We start from the raw sequence: 14,375 nt of genomic DNA, 5'->3' as shown, positions 1-14,375 counted from the left end.
CTCCTCCTCCTCCTCCTCCTCCCCCCCCTCCTCCATTACTTCCTCCTCCACCTCCTCCTCCCCCTACTCCACAACACTGCTTAGGTGGAGGACATGTTGGAGGACATGTTGGAGGACATGGTGGAGGACATTGTGCAGGATGTGCTGTGGATTGTTGAAATGTAGAGAATGCAGCAACATTTTCTGTTTCAGAAGACATTTTCTTGGATTGTCTCTCAGGATCTGAGGGAGAGACAGACAGGAAGTGAGTGCCAGCTCCTGCAGCCCCCCTGCCTCTTCCTGTTACTCAGCAAGACTTCTGGACCCCCCATATCATTAAGAACAGGAACAGCAAAATCAGTTCTGATCTCTCCATCCTTTTCGTTTGTTTGTCAGGTCAATGTCATATCTGAGATCACAGGGCACTGTCAGCCAACATCATCTCCTCTGTGTGCAAAAATCTGACCATCACTTACAATCTGACACCACTTATAATAAAAAAGGTGATAGGGAAAGACCAGGACATGAAGTGGCCACAGATCAGCTTTACTCCACCACTTCAACAAGACTATGAAAAAGACTGGGGTGGGGATCAATGAAGAAAAATGTGTCCCCAAGAGAAAAAGAAAAATAGCTGTGTCTTGGGGAGAATAAATTATATTTCTGTCTTGTGAGAAATAATAAAATGCAACTACAAAAGCTAGGAGTCTATTTGTACAAGTAAAGAAATATGGGAAGGAGCTGAAACCTGACATACTGTATCTGATGACATAGAAGGAGGTGAATTCAGGGCCAGGTGATGGCTCACTTGGTAGAGCACACAGTTCTTCCTTATAACCACCACAGGGTGAAAATGTCCTAAGAGGTGGCACACTGCTGCTGGAGCCTTCTCTTTCTCTCAACCCTCATGATACACAGAGTATCAAAAGGTGAGTAAAAGCAGAAAGATAGAGATAGATAGATAGATAGATAGATAGATAGATAGATAGATAGATGATAGATAGAGCTAGAGAGAGAGAGAGAAAGTGCCCTGGGAAATATATAAAGTCTCCATGACAACCGTAGTGAAAAGCAGATCCACTGTGATTTAAATTCCTGTGAGCTGGCATTCCATGGTGCCTTCTTAGCTCCTGACTCCCAGCCAGTGCTGTGTGACTTTGTCATCAGCCTCCATCCTCCCACACCTGTCAGCTCTCAGGGGTTCTCCCACCCAGGGGGGTCTAGCCTCTCATTTTGGCTCTCTATTTGAGTCTATACAGATCTACCTGCTTCTCATTGCTTTTAAGGAACAACACCCTCAATAGGATTCTACAATTAAAAAGGCCGTATTCTCAAAACTTTACTGTAGTCCATATATATTATTTTCCAGAGCATAAATCGACTGTGCCTCATGGTGATGCCAAGTACTGAACCTGAGACTGCAGAATCTCTAGCATGAAACTATCTATTCAAAACCATGATGCTTTCTTGTGGTCCCATTCCAGCATAACATAACGATACAATTTTTAATAGCCTAAAATAGCAGAAATAAGACAGTAACTGAAAACAATTTATTTTCACTAAAATCCTAGGGAAAAAGCCTCCCCCCCAACCAAGTGGCTCCTGACCACTTCACTGAACCCACCCCAGTGTTCTTCCTTGGGTATCCTGGATTTCATTCTTTCTGAACTCCAACCCCAATGCCTGCCTGATCTTTTCTCCTGCCTTGGTCATTTCTTCATCCAGGGAGTCCTTGCTTCTGAGCCCAGGGTACTCACCAGGTATGAGCAGCACTGGTTTTCACACCTCAGGAGAAGACTATGTGTGAGCTCTGTGGACTCTGGCCCTTTTATTCTGTATTTGGGACCTGCGTCCATGTAGATATAACCTGGGTGGGAAAGCCCTATCTTGAGTCCCACTAGGTTCTGAGCTGTGATGATAACCACTTCCTCCCAGTTCCATTCATGGGACACAGACCTCTGCGTCTTACTAGAGAAGTGCTTACCTAAAATGGGATTGTATCAGATGGGGGGCAAGAAGGATGGTTCAGTGGAGAATGTGTTGAACTGTCAAACATGGGTCCTGAGTTTAATTCCCAGCATCACTTGTGCCAGAATGATGCTCACATTCTCTTTCTATTTCTCCTTATGCAAATCATTTCAACTTATTTTATTATACAACATATCAACTGGGAAAATAGAACTTATTCCTGAAAAACTAATGAAGAATGTATGAATTCTGAGGAAAATGTCAAGAAACTATTTGTCAAAAATGGCTGATAAAATATAGACTTTCAAAGGTATTCAAACATCAATCAGCAGAGATAGTGAGGTGGAGAAGAGAGGATTCTTCTGAGAAGGAGTAGTGTAACAATAATGAGGGGAAGTGGACTTTATGGGCAGTGAGTGCTCCAACCAGACTGAAATGGAACACATGAGATAAGTAAAAATTGTGAGACTTATGGGACTAAATGCTAAAGGTCCAGACTGAAAAGAAGACTGATTCAGAAGTCAGAAGATAAACCAACTGGTCGGGTACAAGCTGGTCAATTTGAGCATCCCTGTTTTGAGTTCCAGCACCACATAGGATGCCAAGTCAATAGGGCAATAAACTCCAATGTTGTTGTATGGCTCAGATTTTGCTCTGTATCTAATGTACCAAAGTTATAAAAAGTGAGGTGGAGAGTGAAATCACATACTCCTGAGCTTTTGAGTCACAAAGAAACAACATGATTAGCTCATATTTCAAGAAGATCAATACCTAGGTCAGTCCCTTGACTTTTTTTGAATTGAACCAGAACTCATAAAAGCTATTGATTGAACTTGAATATTCTGGTTGCTTTAGGGTTCCTTTGTTCCTCTTCCTCTAAGTCCTTAAGGTGTGCAGTAAGGTTGTTTATTTGGGTTTTTTCTTGTTGCTTAATATGTGATTGTATGGCTATGAGTTTCCCTCTCAGTACTGCTTTAGCTGTGTCTCAAATATTTTGATAGGTTGTGTCTTCATTTTCATTTGTTTCCAGGAACATTTGTATTTCCTGCTTGAGTGTCTCTCTGACCCAGTGGTTCTTAAGCAGTATGTTGTTTAGTTTACAGATTCTGTGACTTTTAATAATTTTCTGTTTGTTGTTAAATGCTAGTTTTACTCCACTGTGGTCTGAGAAGATACTTGGGATGATTTTAATGCTCTTGAATTTATTGATGCTGTCTTTGTGGCCTAACATGTGGTCTATCCTTGAGTATGTGTTGTGTGGATTTGAAAAGAATGTGTATTACAATATTTTGGGGTGAAGAGCTCTGAAAATGTCCAAGAGGTCTAGTCTGTCCATCTCTTCATTTAATTCTCTTGTTTCTTTGTTGATTCTGTGTTTTGTTGCTGTCTAAGTGTGAGAGTGGGGTGTTAAAGTCTCCCACTATTATTGTATTACTATTGATGTATTTTTGAAGTTCTTTGAGAAGGTGTTTGTTGTATTTAGATGGTCCCTCATTGGGTGCATATATATTAATAATTGTTATATCTTCTTGGCTGATTGATCCTTTAATCATTATGTAATGACCTTGCCTATCTTTTATTACTTTATTTAATTTAAAATCTATTGTGTCAGAGATGAGAATGGCTGTTCCTGCCTTTTTTTGTGGTCCATTAGCCTGTAGGATAGTTTTCCATCCTTTCACTTTAGTCTGTGTTTATCTTGTTGGGTCAAGTGGGATTCTTGCAAGCAGCATATGGTTGGGTTATGTTTTCTGATCCATCCTCCCACTCTGTACCTTTTGATGGGTGAGTTTAAGCCACTGACATTTACTGATATTATGGATTTAATGTGTTGTAGTGCTATTGTTCAACACATTTTTATTTGTTATGTTGCAAGTATTACAGTGATGTTCTTGTTTATAAGAGATCTTTTAGAACCTCTTTCAGGGCCAGTTTGGTGATAGTTGCTTCCTTTAACTGTTGTTTGTCTGAGAAGGTTTTGATGACTCCATCTAGTTTGAATGAAAGTCTAGCGGGATATATTATCCTTGGTTGAAACCCTTTTTCATTCAGGGCTCGATAGATATCTTGCCATTCTCTTCTGGCCTTTAGAGTTTGGGTAGAGAAGTGTGCTGATAGTCTTATAGGTTTTCCCCTGTATGTCATTTTTTTGTTTTTCTTTTGCAGCCTTTATGATCCTTTCTTTATCCTCACTTCTTTTCATTGTGACTATGATGTGTCTTGGTGTCTTCAGGTCTGGGTTGATTCTGTTTGGGACTCTCTGAGCCTCTTGGATCTTAATGTCCTTTCTGTTGTTCAGGTCTGGGAAGTTTTCTTCTATAATTTCCTCTAGAATTTTTATTTCCCTTTCCTCTCTTTCTACCTCTGGCAGGCCAATTATACGAATGTTACTTCTTTTGAGATCATCCCATATGTCTCTGTTGTTGTTTTCAGTGTCTCTCAATCTCTTTTTGAGCTCTTTCACCTCTTTCTTAGTTTTCTCTAGCTCATCCTCTGTCTGGCTAATTCTGTTTACTGCTTCTGCTAGTCTGCTTTCCCTTCCCTCGGCTGCTTTCTTCATTACAGCTATTTCAGCTTTCAGTTCTCTAATTGCCTCAAGGTAGTTAGTATTTTCCTTGAGGGTCTCATCTATTGTTTCCCTAATACTGCTATTCCTTTCCTCCAAAGTTGTTTTCATTTCTGTGATTAATAAACTTATTATTGCTTACATGCTTTTCTTATCTATGGTTACTTATGGCTGATTTGTAGTTTCTTCTAGGCTCATGTCTTCATTCATTGTATTAGCAGTTTTATTTGCTCTTGATCTACCCATTTTTAATGTGTTTTTTATTGTTATGTTCTGTTGTTCCTTAGTTGCTTTGTTTTATGTACAAGCCACACTATGCTAAATACCTTTATGACAAATGCAGTCACCACCCTCAGAGATTACAACAGTAACTAAAGCAATGACTGAAGCAGTTTAACCAATACCAGTTAGTCCCACAATGTCTCCAGTTCAAGAAAAAATAGCAACCAAATCTAAATGAAAAAGAATGAGAAAGAAAAAAGGGGATAGCAGAATAGACAATTATGTAAATCTACTGTCCACTGTAGATTCCAGGGGTAGAAAGAGGGGAAGGGGAAATAGAGCAGAGACACACACAAAAAGAGTCCGCTCTGAATCAGACTTCTTCCCTGAAATAGTTCACAAATAAGTATCAGTGAATTCAGAAGGCAGAGGGAGGAGGAAGGGAGAAAGGAAGACAGGGGAAAAAATAAAGAGAAAAAAAAGAAAAAGAAAAAGCAGTGAAAGGAGATATATATGTATATATATCTCCTTTTTTTAAATTGGCTTGGAGGTGGGAGAAGGGCAATAATGTATAGAGGAGGTATGAAAAGTGAGACAAGTTTCTCTCACAGTGGGTGATAATTCTTGTCATCTAGCAATAGAAAGTATACTAAGAGTTAATTTTGGTCACCTGAGGGGGGGAAGGGATATGTGTGTATATATAATAGTATTTGTAAAATAGAATAGAGTAAAAAGCCCAAGCAGTGGGTCTACAACTTGGACAACTCCCTGTTAGCCTATGTACATTTAGTCTAGACAACTGATTGAGAGAGAAAACACAATACAAAACAAACATGAAAAAATAAACAAACTTTCAAGTAGGCTCTTTGAGGCTTGCTTGATTAGCTAATTGTCACTTGAATGGGTCTAAGTCCCTTACTCAGAGGAACAACAGAAATAGCCTAGAAATTTGGAAGCAGGGTTTAATGACACCCTGGTGGGCCAGGAATCTTGGTAAAGAAAGGAGCTCTATGGGGAGCCTGCTAGTAGCAGCTCCCTACCCCTGGGATCTGGTTATGGGGAGAGGGGGACTGAGAGAAATAATCAAGAAATTTTCTTTCTTTTTGCTCTAATTTTTAACCCAAATTGAATTATAATCACCTCCCTGGTCTACTTTTAGGATGCCTCCTTGCTTGTCCCATTGAAGGCCGGGATTTCAAGGCTTTCTAGCAGTTGATGTCAGAGCCCATGGGTCGCCATCTTGGCTCCAGTCACCATCTTGGCTCCGCCTCTGAACTTGAATATTCTTACTTGTGTTGTGCAGCTTGATTTATCCTTGTGAGATTATTACAGTGGCATGCCTTCTAATTTGCAGGGGGGACTGTGTGGAAGACCTTCAGAGACACAACAAATATAAAATCAGTTTCCAAAAATCCAGAGCCCCCCAGAGATCATATTTCTGGTCTGAATGCTGATGACATTAAGCTGTAACTAACCTATAATTTTAAGGGAACTTCTCCTTACTCTAAACATTCATATTTGCATACCTCTATTGGAGAGACATTTCTGGGCTCCAGAAATGTCAAGAGACAGAAGCTCTGAAGTATCAGGTAATGGGGAGTAGGGACTGCACCCTATGCTGTGCATAATCTGATAGACTTCTGGTGTGCATTTCTTGGTTTGGGGGAGGAACATGCACAATACTGCAATATACCTGAAGCATGAATAATATTTTCTAATCATGTGCTAAATATATTCTGAGTTTCATGTGCATCACTGGTTGAGTTTTAAGAGGCATACAGACCTTCAACAATGTGTCCTGGAACCCTAAAGAGCCCTGCTCCATTAGAGAAAGACAGAAACAGGCTGGGGGTATGGGGGTATGCTAATGCCCATGTCCATCAGGGAAGCAATTACAGAAGCCAGACCTTCCACCTTCTGCACCCCATGATGATCCTGGGTCCGTACTCTCAGAAGGATAAGGGATAGAAAAGCTTTAAATGGAGGGGATGGGATACAGAACTCTAGGGGTGGGAATTGTGTGGAATTGTACCCCTCTTACCCTATGCTCTTGTTCATATGTTTATTTTATAAATTAATAAATAAATAAATAAATAAATAAATAAAGGCATACAGACATCTAATGGATTCAGAAATATCCTTGATATTTGTTGAGACTCAAAGCTGTTCCATCTGTCCAAATTCTCAAAACTATATATGTCTCAGATTCATGCTGTTTCTAAGTGATAATGTGAGATCCACTGAAGAAGATTATAGGTCTTTATCCTCCTCCTCACTCCTGATCTTGGTGGAATACAGTCTGGACTTGAACAACAACACCTGTTTTTTTAATTTTATAAAATCTGAGTTCTTCACGAGGTGCCATATATCATCTCACCCTTGAGCCACACTAAGATGCCAATGAGCGAAGTTTTGATGCATATACAGTACTAAGCAAGGGCCCCCATCATCTTAAAGCACATTGGAATTTTACATAAATGTCAGAAATTCACATGTTTCTTAATTACATGTAGTCTTGTCCTATTAAGCTCATGTCTAACCCATCATCAAGTAGAGGTGAACTCTCTAGTCCTCTCAAAACTTGAAGTCATATACAATTTGACCATTTTCTTCTCAAGTCTTCCTCCTATGGATATTGGTGAGATGTACACTATAAAAGGATGAGGAGTGTGTTCCCGGACCACACAAGAGTTAGGAAGCAAGCCCTGGCCTGTTTATTATTCTACCTGGCATACTGACAGCAGACCTATAATCCCTCTCTTTTCTGTGCTTTTAAGTGCTTCTTATATTTCAACTCTGATTACATGTGCCTCCTCTAGGCTGACTTGAATAAGTTGAGAGGCTTATGGAAGCTTGTGCCATCATCTTTGACATTCTCATAATTTCTAGAGTCATGTCACACTTTAGATAAACAAGTTTACCATGTACGACACTGTATCTCTGACACCCAGCACAGTTCCTAGAAGATTGCTGTATATCAGTATTTATTTTCAAACTTATGTTTGCTTTAATACTTTTTTTTACACATTTTTCCTACTGACTATTATCAGATAGTTAATGGAGGGAAGATGTGAACTCAGCTCAGAGTTCTTCTTAGATCCTGTATAGGGACCATGGTGGGCAGATTTGGTCAGTGTAGGTTTTTCCCAAGCTCTAAATATTTCTTTTTCGGTCTCTCAGCCAAGAACCTTCATCTACTGTAGGGATAGGTTGAATGGACCTCTCCAAAGAGATCCTCTGGGTCATCATGCATCATTCTCTCTTCCTATATAGACTCAGGACACTGACATATGCAACTTCTCATGTGTCCACCATGCTATCATTAAGAAGTTTGCTACAACTAGATCATGTCTTCCTCACTGCCTGATTCTACTCCTGTATGTCAGTTAATATGCTCAGTGTGTAGTCCTGTCTTGATTACTTTCTACCTAACTAGCCCTTTATTAACAGCTATACTGTTAAATCTGCCTATCCACTTAAGATTATTCTGTCTGTAGCAGAGAGTACAATTAGGAGTTTTCTCTCTCTACGATTAGCAATGCCTAGAAAATGAGAAACATCAAATAAGTTCTGTCTTACCCTTAAAATATACTTGTAGACTGTCCCTTGACATAAAGTTAGACATAGGCCCATTCCGGGAATTTTGTTGGCAATGGTGCTGAAATATTACCAAGAGAAAATTAGAGACCCAATAGAACTCCATTATTTCCAGAGATAAGTATAGGCAATTTTATTCCAGGTACAACTCCATTTAAAAAAAAAAGGCAGTTCATAATCACCCACATTGTAAACCATGGCCACATCTTCTGATGCTGTCCTCACTTTACACACATTTAGTTCTCCTTCCAGACAGTCTGTTAACCCAACTGGATGTTTGTTATAGTCACAGTCCCACCTCCATCTGATAATATTAATTCTACATGGAGTTCCAGATCCTTTCTCTAAAAATGTGTATTCATGGAAGTGGATAATTCTAGGACTCTGTCTCTAAATGGTACCCAGTTCACTTCTCTGGTCTGTGCCTATGTAGAGGATTTGCATCTCCCCACCTGGCCTGGACAAAACCTCAGAGAACATTTAATGTAATTTTTTCATCTTTAACTGAAGGTAATATTGCTGACCAGAGGGGTGTAGTGAAGGGGAGAGGAGAGCATCTTTCAAAGAGATTAAAATGGGATCTATAGTGAGTAGCAGGCCCTCAGGTCCAGTCTCTCATCTGTTCACTGGGATAATTACCCTCCTCCATCCCTCTCTGGAAACCAGGTCCCACTTGGGGCAGGAGGGCTGGGAACCAGGCATAGTGACCAGATGACCTCTGCTCACACAATTTGCATTTCATCCAGTCCTTGGGCACTTCTGCGTTGCAGTCCACTGAAATGTTATCAGTGTTGTGTGTTAGGTAGCATTAGTTAGAATTTACTGGACAGTGTCTTGTGGATAGGGAAGTTAGACACTCTAAGAAGTCTTTCCAAGAAGAGAGACTACAGTTCACAAGATGCCATGCATCAAGAATGACATAGCCTGTGAACCAAGACAGTAGCACTCAACTTCATCTTAGCAAATCACAAGGATTAAATCTGACCATACATATATGCACTGATCACTCAAGGAAAACAGAGGAGGGGCTTAAGCTTTATAAATCTTCCCAGAGATCTTCCTCCCTTTGTGTGGCTCTAGCTGCTCCATTAGGAGCTCATAGCTTTGCCTCTAATTTTTTTTTCCTTGGGGTGGTTTCAGGGAGAAGTTATATGCACTGTCTATCCTGTTTGTTGTATCTTCTCTCATTTCTTTACTAACATTATGTTTGGGGCATGAGTCATGAGTATGAGAAAAAACAAAACAAAACATGAGTGGCCGAGTGGTGTCACACATGGCTGAGTGCACATGTGATAATGCACAAAGACATGGTTCAAGCCCTTAGTTCCCACCTGCATGAGGAAAGCTTTGCAAGTGGTGAAACAGTGCTGCACGTGCCTCTCTGTCTCTCTCCCTCTCTAACTCCAGCTTCTACTCAATTTCTGGCTGTCTTTCTCAAATAAATAAATATATTAATTTTAAAAAGAAAAATATGAGTGAGTTGCCTTACCTAGTTCAATGATATTGGAAATATTAAACTTAAGGCATTTGGTGTTTCTGTCCTGGAGATTACTTAACAATATGTTCTATCTTGCCCACCCCAACACTTTTTTTTCCTTTCTGCTCTCTCCTTCTGTCTTTAAATAGCCCCCACTGACCTCAATGTGAAATGCCTTAGTGAGAATCATTGTCCCCACTCATTGTGAACACTCCACTGTCATTCTAGATCATTGGAAATAATAGTTTTATCCTCAAAACTCATGCTTGGGTTGTATTCTAACACACCAGAGGCCCTGATCTCCAAATTTAACAACAGCAATAGCAATAATAGTATCTGATTTTCCTCTGCAATAAAAAAATACCACAGTATATCTTGGGTGCTCAGAAATTCTATCTCTACAATATCTCTCTTCACCAGAGCATCATCTGTCAGTTGGGTCTCTTCTGATGCCACTGGGAAAAATGGTCCAAGTTCTGTTTGTTCACATTACTGTGGGATGCATTAAGGATCAAAATCCCTACATGGGCTGCCATGCTCCTCCCACTCACTCTGGATTCCCTCTGTGCATCCCTACGCTCCACTCCTGCTCATGCTGACAGTTGCTTTCTTCCCAGCCTTCTCAGCAGCAGCCTCTTCCTACAGTCTCTCAGACATCTCTCTAAAATGTAGCTAATGGAGGCGCGGGTATAGTCCATGTCACATCCAGGTTCTCACTAATTGTGAGGTGGGCCCCCAACGGATAAGTACCTGAAATAAAGAAATATTCAGGTAGATAGTAATTAGAAGACAGGATTGCACACTAGATATATTAACTGGCATATAGGAGTAGAGTCAGGCAGTGAAACATACTTGGTCCTTGGTTGTAGAGAACTCCTGAGTGATGGTAGAGTTAGACACACCCAGAAGATGCACAAGTCAGTGTCCTGAGACTATGTAGAAAGATAGAGTGAAGCATGATGTTCCAAGAGTTTCCCTTTGGTGAGGACCATCTAACCCATGCCTCCAAAGGAAGAAACTTCTTAGCCTAGAGACTGAAGCAGAAATATTTAGAATCACAGGAATCTGACAAGTTGGACCAAGCCTGCCCACCATGATTTCTTCCATGGTGAAATCAGCATCCTTCTGTCCACTACCTGATCTCTGCAGAAACACACATAAACAACTCATGTGAAAGCAAAATAATCTTGAAAATACTTTTGAGATACATACTTTTCTAGGAACAGTACTGGGTGCCAGAGATACAGAGCTGGGCATGGCACACTTGTTTATCTAAAGTGAGAGAGATGACTACTAGAATTTTTGAGAACTTCAATGCTGTTAGCATAGGGTTCCAGAAAATCTATAATAGAGAAAGTTGTTCAAATCATCCTAGAGGTAGCAAATTCAATCAAAGAAATGAAAGATAGGAAATACTTAAGAATGGATGGCACACACCCATGTCCAGTGAAAGCCAGACCTTCCGTCTTTTGCACCTCATAAGGATTTTGGTCCATACTCCCAGAGTGGGAGAAACTCCAGTTCAGATACTTCTTTAAGGTCATGTATGTGATCTTGACTCCTCACCAAGCAAGACCAACTTTTTCATACTGAAAAAGAGAGAGGGGGAGAAATTATTTACAGTACTGAAGCTTTCTGTAGAGAGGTAAGGTCCCTGCTAGAACCAGTGGCATGCCAATGCAAGTGTACTATTCAGGTGAGCAAGTTTGCTGGTGCCAAAGTCTCTTTTCTTGACTACTGGACTACACACACACACACACACACACACACACACACACACACACCATGCAAATATCCATGCACATACACACAACTCAGGGACAACATAGATGTAGATTTTCACATCAGGTCATTACATCAAATTGTTCAGATTGAGAATTCATTTTTAAATTATATTTTAATATTTATTTATTCCCTTTTGTTGCCCTTGTTTTATTGTTGTAGTTATTATTGTTGTTGTTATTGATGTCATCATTGTTGGATAGGACAGAGAGAAATGGAGAGAGGAGGGGAAGACAGAGAGGGGGCGAGAAAGATAAATACCTGCAGACCTGCTTCACTGCCTGTGAAGCAACTCCTACAGGTGGGGAGCTGGGGGATCAAACTGGGATCCTTACGCTGGTCCTTGCGTTTGGCGCCATGTGCACTTAACCGGCTGCACTACAGCCAGACTCCCAGATGGAGAATTAATTTATAAAGTGCAAGGAAGAAACAGCTTAGTGACAGGAGTTCACAAGTGCGATCAGGAGACAATAAAAAGGTTTTATCCAATAGAAAATAAGGCAGCACAGGTTTCCAGTAGTGGAGATATCTGTGTCAACACACAACACTTCTCACTTTCTAGATTTAGTTGTCAATTAATTAATTATAAAGATATGAGGTAGAACGATAGAGAGAGAGAAAGTAAGCAACCAGAGCATCACTTTGGTATTGTTGGTGAAAATCAAACTCAGGACTTCATGCTTGAGAGTTCAGCACCTCTTCAACTGAGCCACCCCTCACAACACTCCCCCAGCTTCCTGGGTTGCTACACTCCATGCTGTAAGTGAGCACTTCTCAATTGGCCTGAGTTCAACACAGAAAATTGGAAGACAGAGTTTATCATTGCAGCTCAGAACCAAGTGGAAGTCAAGAGATAGTGCTCTCACACTGGATCTATCTCACACAGAGAAGCAAGACCCAATCACAGAATAAAAGGGTTTCAGTCCACAGTGTTACCATAAGCTCTTCTCCTGAGGTGTGAAGACCTGTGCTGCCTGTACCTGCTAAATGTCCTGAGTTCAGAGCACGGTTTCCCTGAATGGAGCAAAAACCTGAAGAGAGCTGCTTGGGTAGGACTTGGGTTTGTAGTTTTGACCTGAAAGTGGAAACCCAGGATCTCCAAAGGAAGATGTGGGTGGGGTGGGATAGATGTGGAGACAAGGAGCCACTGGGACAGTCTGGGAGGCTTTTTTACAACTCTTCATGCATTTGTATGGTTGGGCAGTTAATTGGGAATATAGTTTCAGAGGTATGACCACACCTATTTGAGGAAACACGTTGAGGCTGTTGGCCCTGAAAGAAGAAAGGAGCAGAGCTGTGGGTGGATCTGCTTAGATCAAGTGGAGAGCCATAATGGGAGGCCAGATCCCACTAGGGTGGACAGTTCTTGAGACCTGACAGGTGTGGGGAGACTGGAGGCAGATGGTAAAGTGACACAGCACTGGCTGGGAGTCAGGATCTAGGATGGCACTGTGATATTCCAACACACAACAAGGAGAGCTACAGTGATTTCACCTCTCTATTTCAATAAAAAAAACCTATTGGGCTTGGGTTTGTTTATATATTGAGTTACTGGGACAAACTGACTCTAAGATGGTGTACAGTTACAATTTACATCCTAAAAAACCAGAATATTTTATATAGTCTCCAACAAGCAGTAATTTCTCATTTTTCTTGAGGATATTTCTTTCACTGTCCCCACGCTGGCCATTTTCAGCCTTGTTGAGGTAGTGGAGTGAGTTCTGGTCTGTGGCCGCTTCATGCACTGGCCTTTCCCTAATATTTAGGAATTGTAGCTGATGGTCAGGTTGCTGTACACAGTGGAGATGATGTTGGCTCACATCCCCCATGAAGTGAGCCATCATGAGCCACATGGCATTGCCTAGGCAAAATAAATAAATAAATTAATTAATTAAAGGTGGAGAGATTAGTATTTTGCTGTACCTCATCTTAAAAGCTTCACAATACAAGGCCAGTAACAGTGCTAATAGTAAGAGGCAGAGGGCCTCCAGGAGCTGCCACTCACTTCCTGTCTGTCTTTCCTTTAGATCCTGAGAGCAAGTCCAAGAAAATGTCTTGTGAACAGGAAGAGCTGACTTGCAAGCTGCCCCCTGAAGAGCGCCCTTCATACCCCCCATCATGTCCCCCAACTTGTTGTCAACCACCTCCTCCACCTGACCAACGCAGAGGAGGAGGAGGAGGAGGAGGAGGAGGGGGAGAAGTAGGAGGAAGAGACAGAGAAGGTTGTGGAGCTGGAAGAAGTGGTGGCAAAGGTATAGGAGGAGGTGCAGACGGTGAAGGAGCAAGTTATGGAGGCAGAGGAGGCAGCAGTGGATTTGGTGGAGGAGGTGGAGGAGGAGGAGGAGCAGGAGGATCCATTTTTTGTATTTTTTTCCCTTTTTCTTACTTTTCTGTGCACAGTGAGAGACAGGGAAAGACAAAGCAGGATGGAGAGATAGAAAGAAGACTCTAGCAACAGCACTTCACTGTTCATGAAGCACCAGGACTGGAACCTGTGTGTTCTACCAGGTGAGCCACCACCAGGCCCTGAGTTCACCTCTTTCTATGTCACCAAATACAGTATGTCAGGTTTCAGTTTCTTTACATATTTTCTTAGTGGGAGGTTTTGATTTCAAGATCTTTTGTAATGGCATTATCTTATATCTTATAAAAGCAAACTGTATTTTATTTTCCTCCAAAAGTTAGCTAACTTTCTTATATTCATGGCAACATCCATATCCTCACTAATGCCTACAGCGGTCATCTTCATAGTCTTATTGAGGTGGTGGAATGAACGCTGGTCTG

At 41.1% G+C, this 14,375-nt stretch overlaps 2 long non-coding RNA genes across 2 annotated transcripts in view; one reads left to right on the top strand and one right to left on the bottom strand.

Annotated features, from left to right (window-relative positions):
* LOC132541358 (uncharacterized) overlaps positions 1-1,888 on the bottom strand; it is a 400,798-nt gene extending 398,910 nt beyond the window's left edge. The window contains exons 1-2 of the long non-coding RNA XR_009552562.1: positions 1,737-1,888; positions 106-222 (exon numbers count right to left, since the gene is read on the bottom strand). This is a non-coding gene — a long non-coding RNA (uncharacterized LOC132541358). The remainder of the gene's footprint in view (positions 1-105; positions 223-1,736) is intronic.
* The window catches only part of LOC132541357 (uncharacterized), a 62,143-nt gene that overhangs the window by 24,333 nt on the left and 23,435 nt on the right, over positions 1-14,375 (top strand). The window lies entirely within an intron of this gene.

The sequence above is a fragment of the Erinaceus europaeus genome, chromosome 11 (assembly GCF_950295315.1).
Source record: "Erinaceus europaeus chromosome 11, mEriEur2.1, whole genome shotgun sequence".
Taxonomy (NCBI): Eukaryota; Metazoa; Chordata; class Mammalia; order Eulipotyphla; family Erinaceidae; genus Erinaceus; species Erinaceus europaeus.
This window is presented reverse-complemented; position numbering and strand designations above follow the sequence as displayed.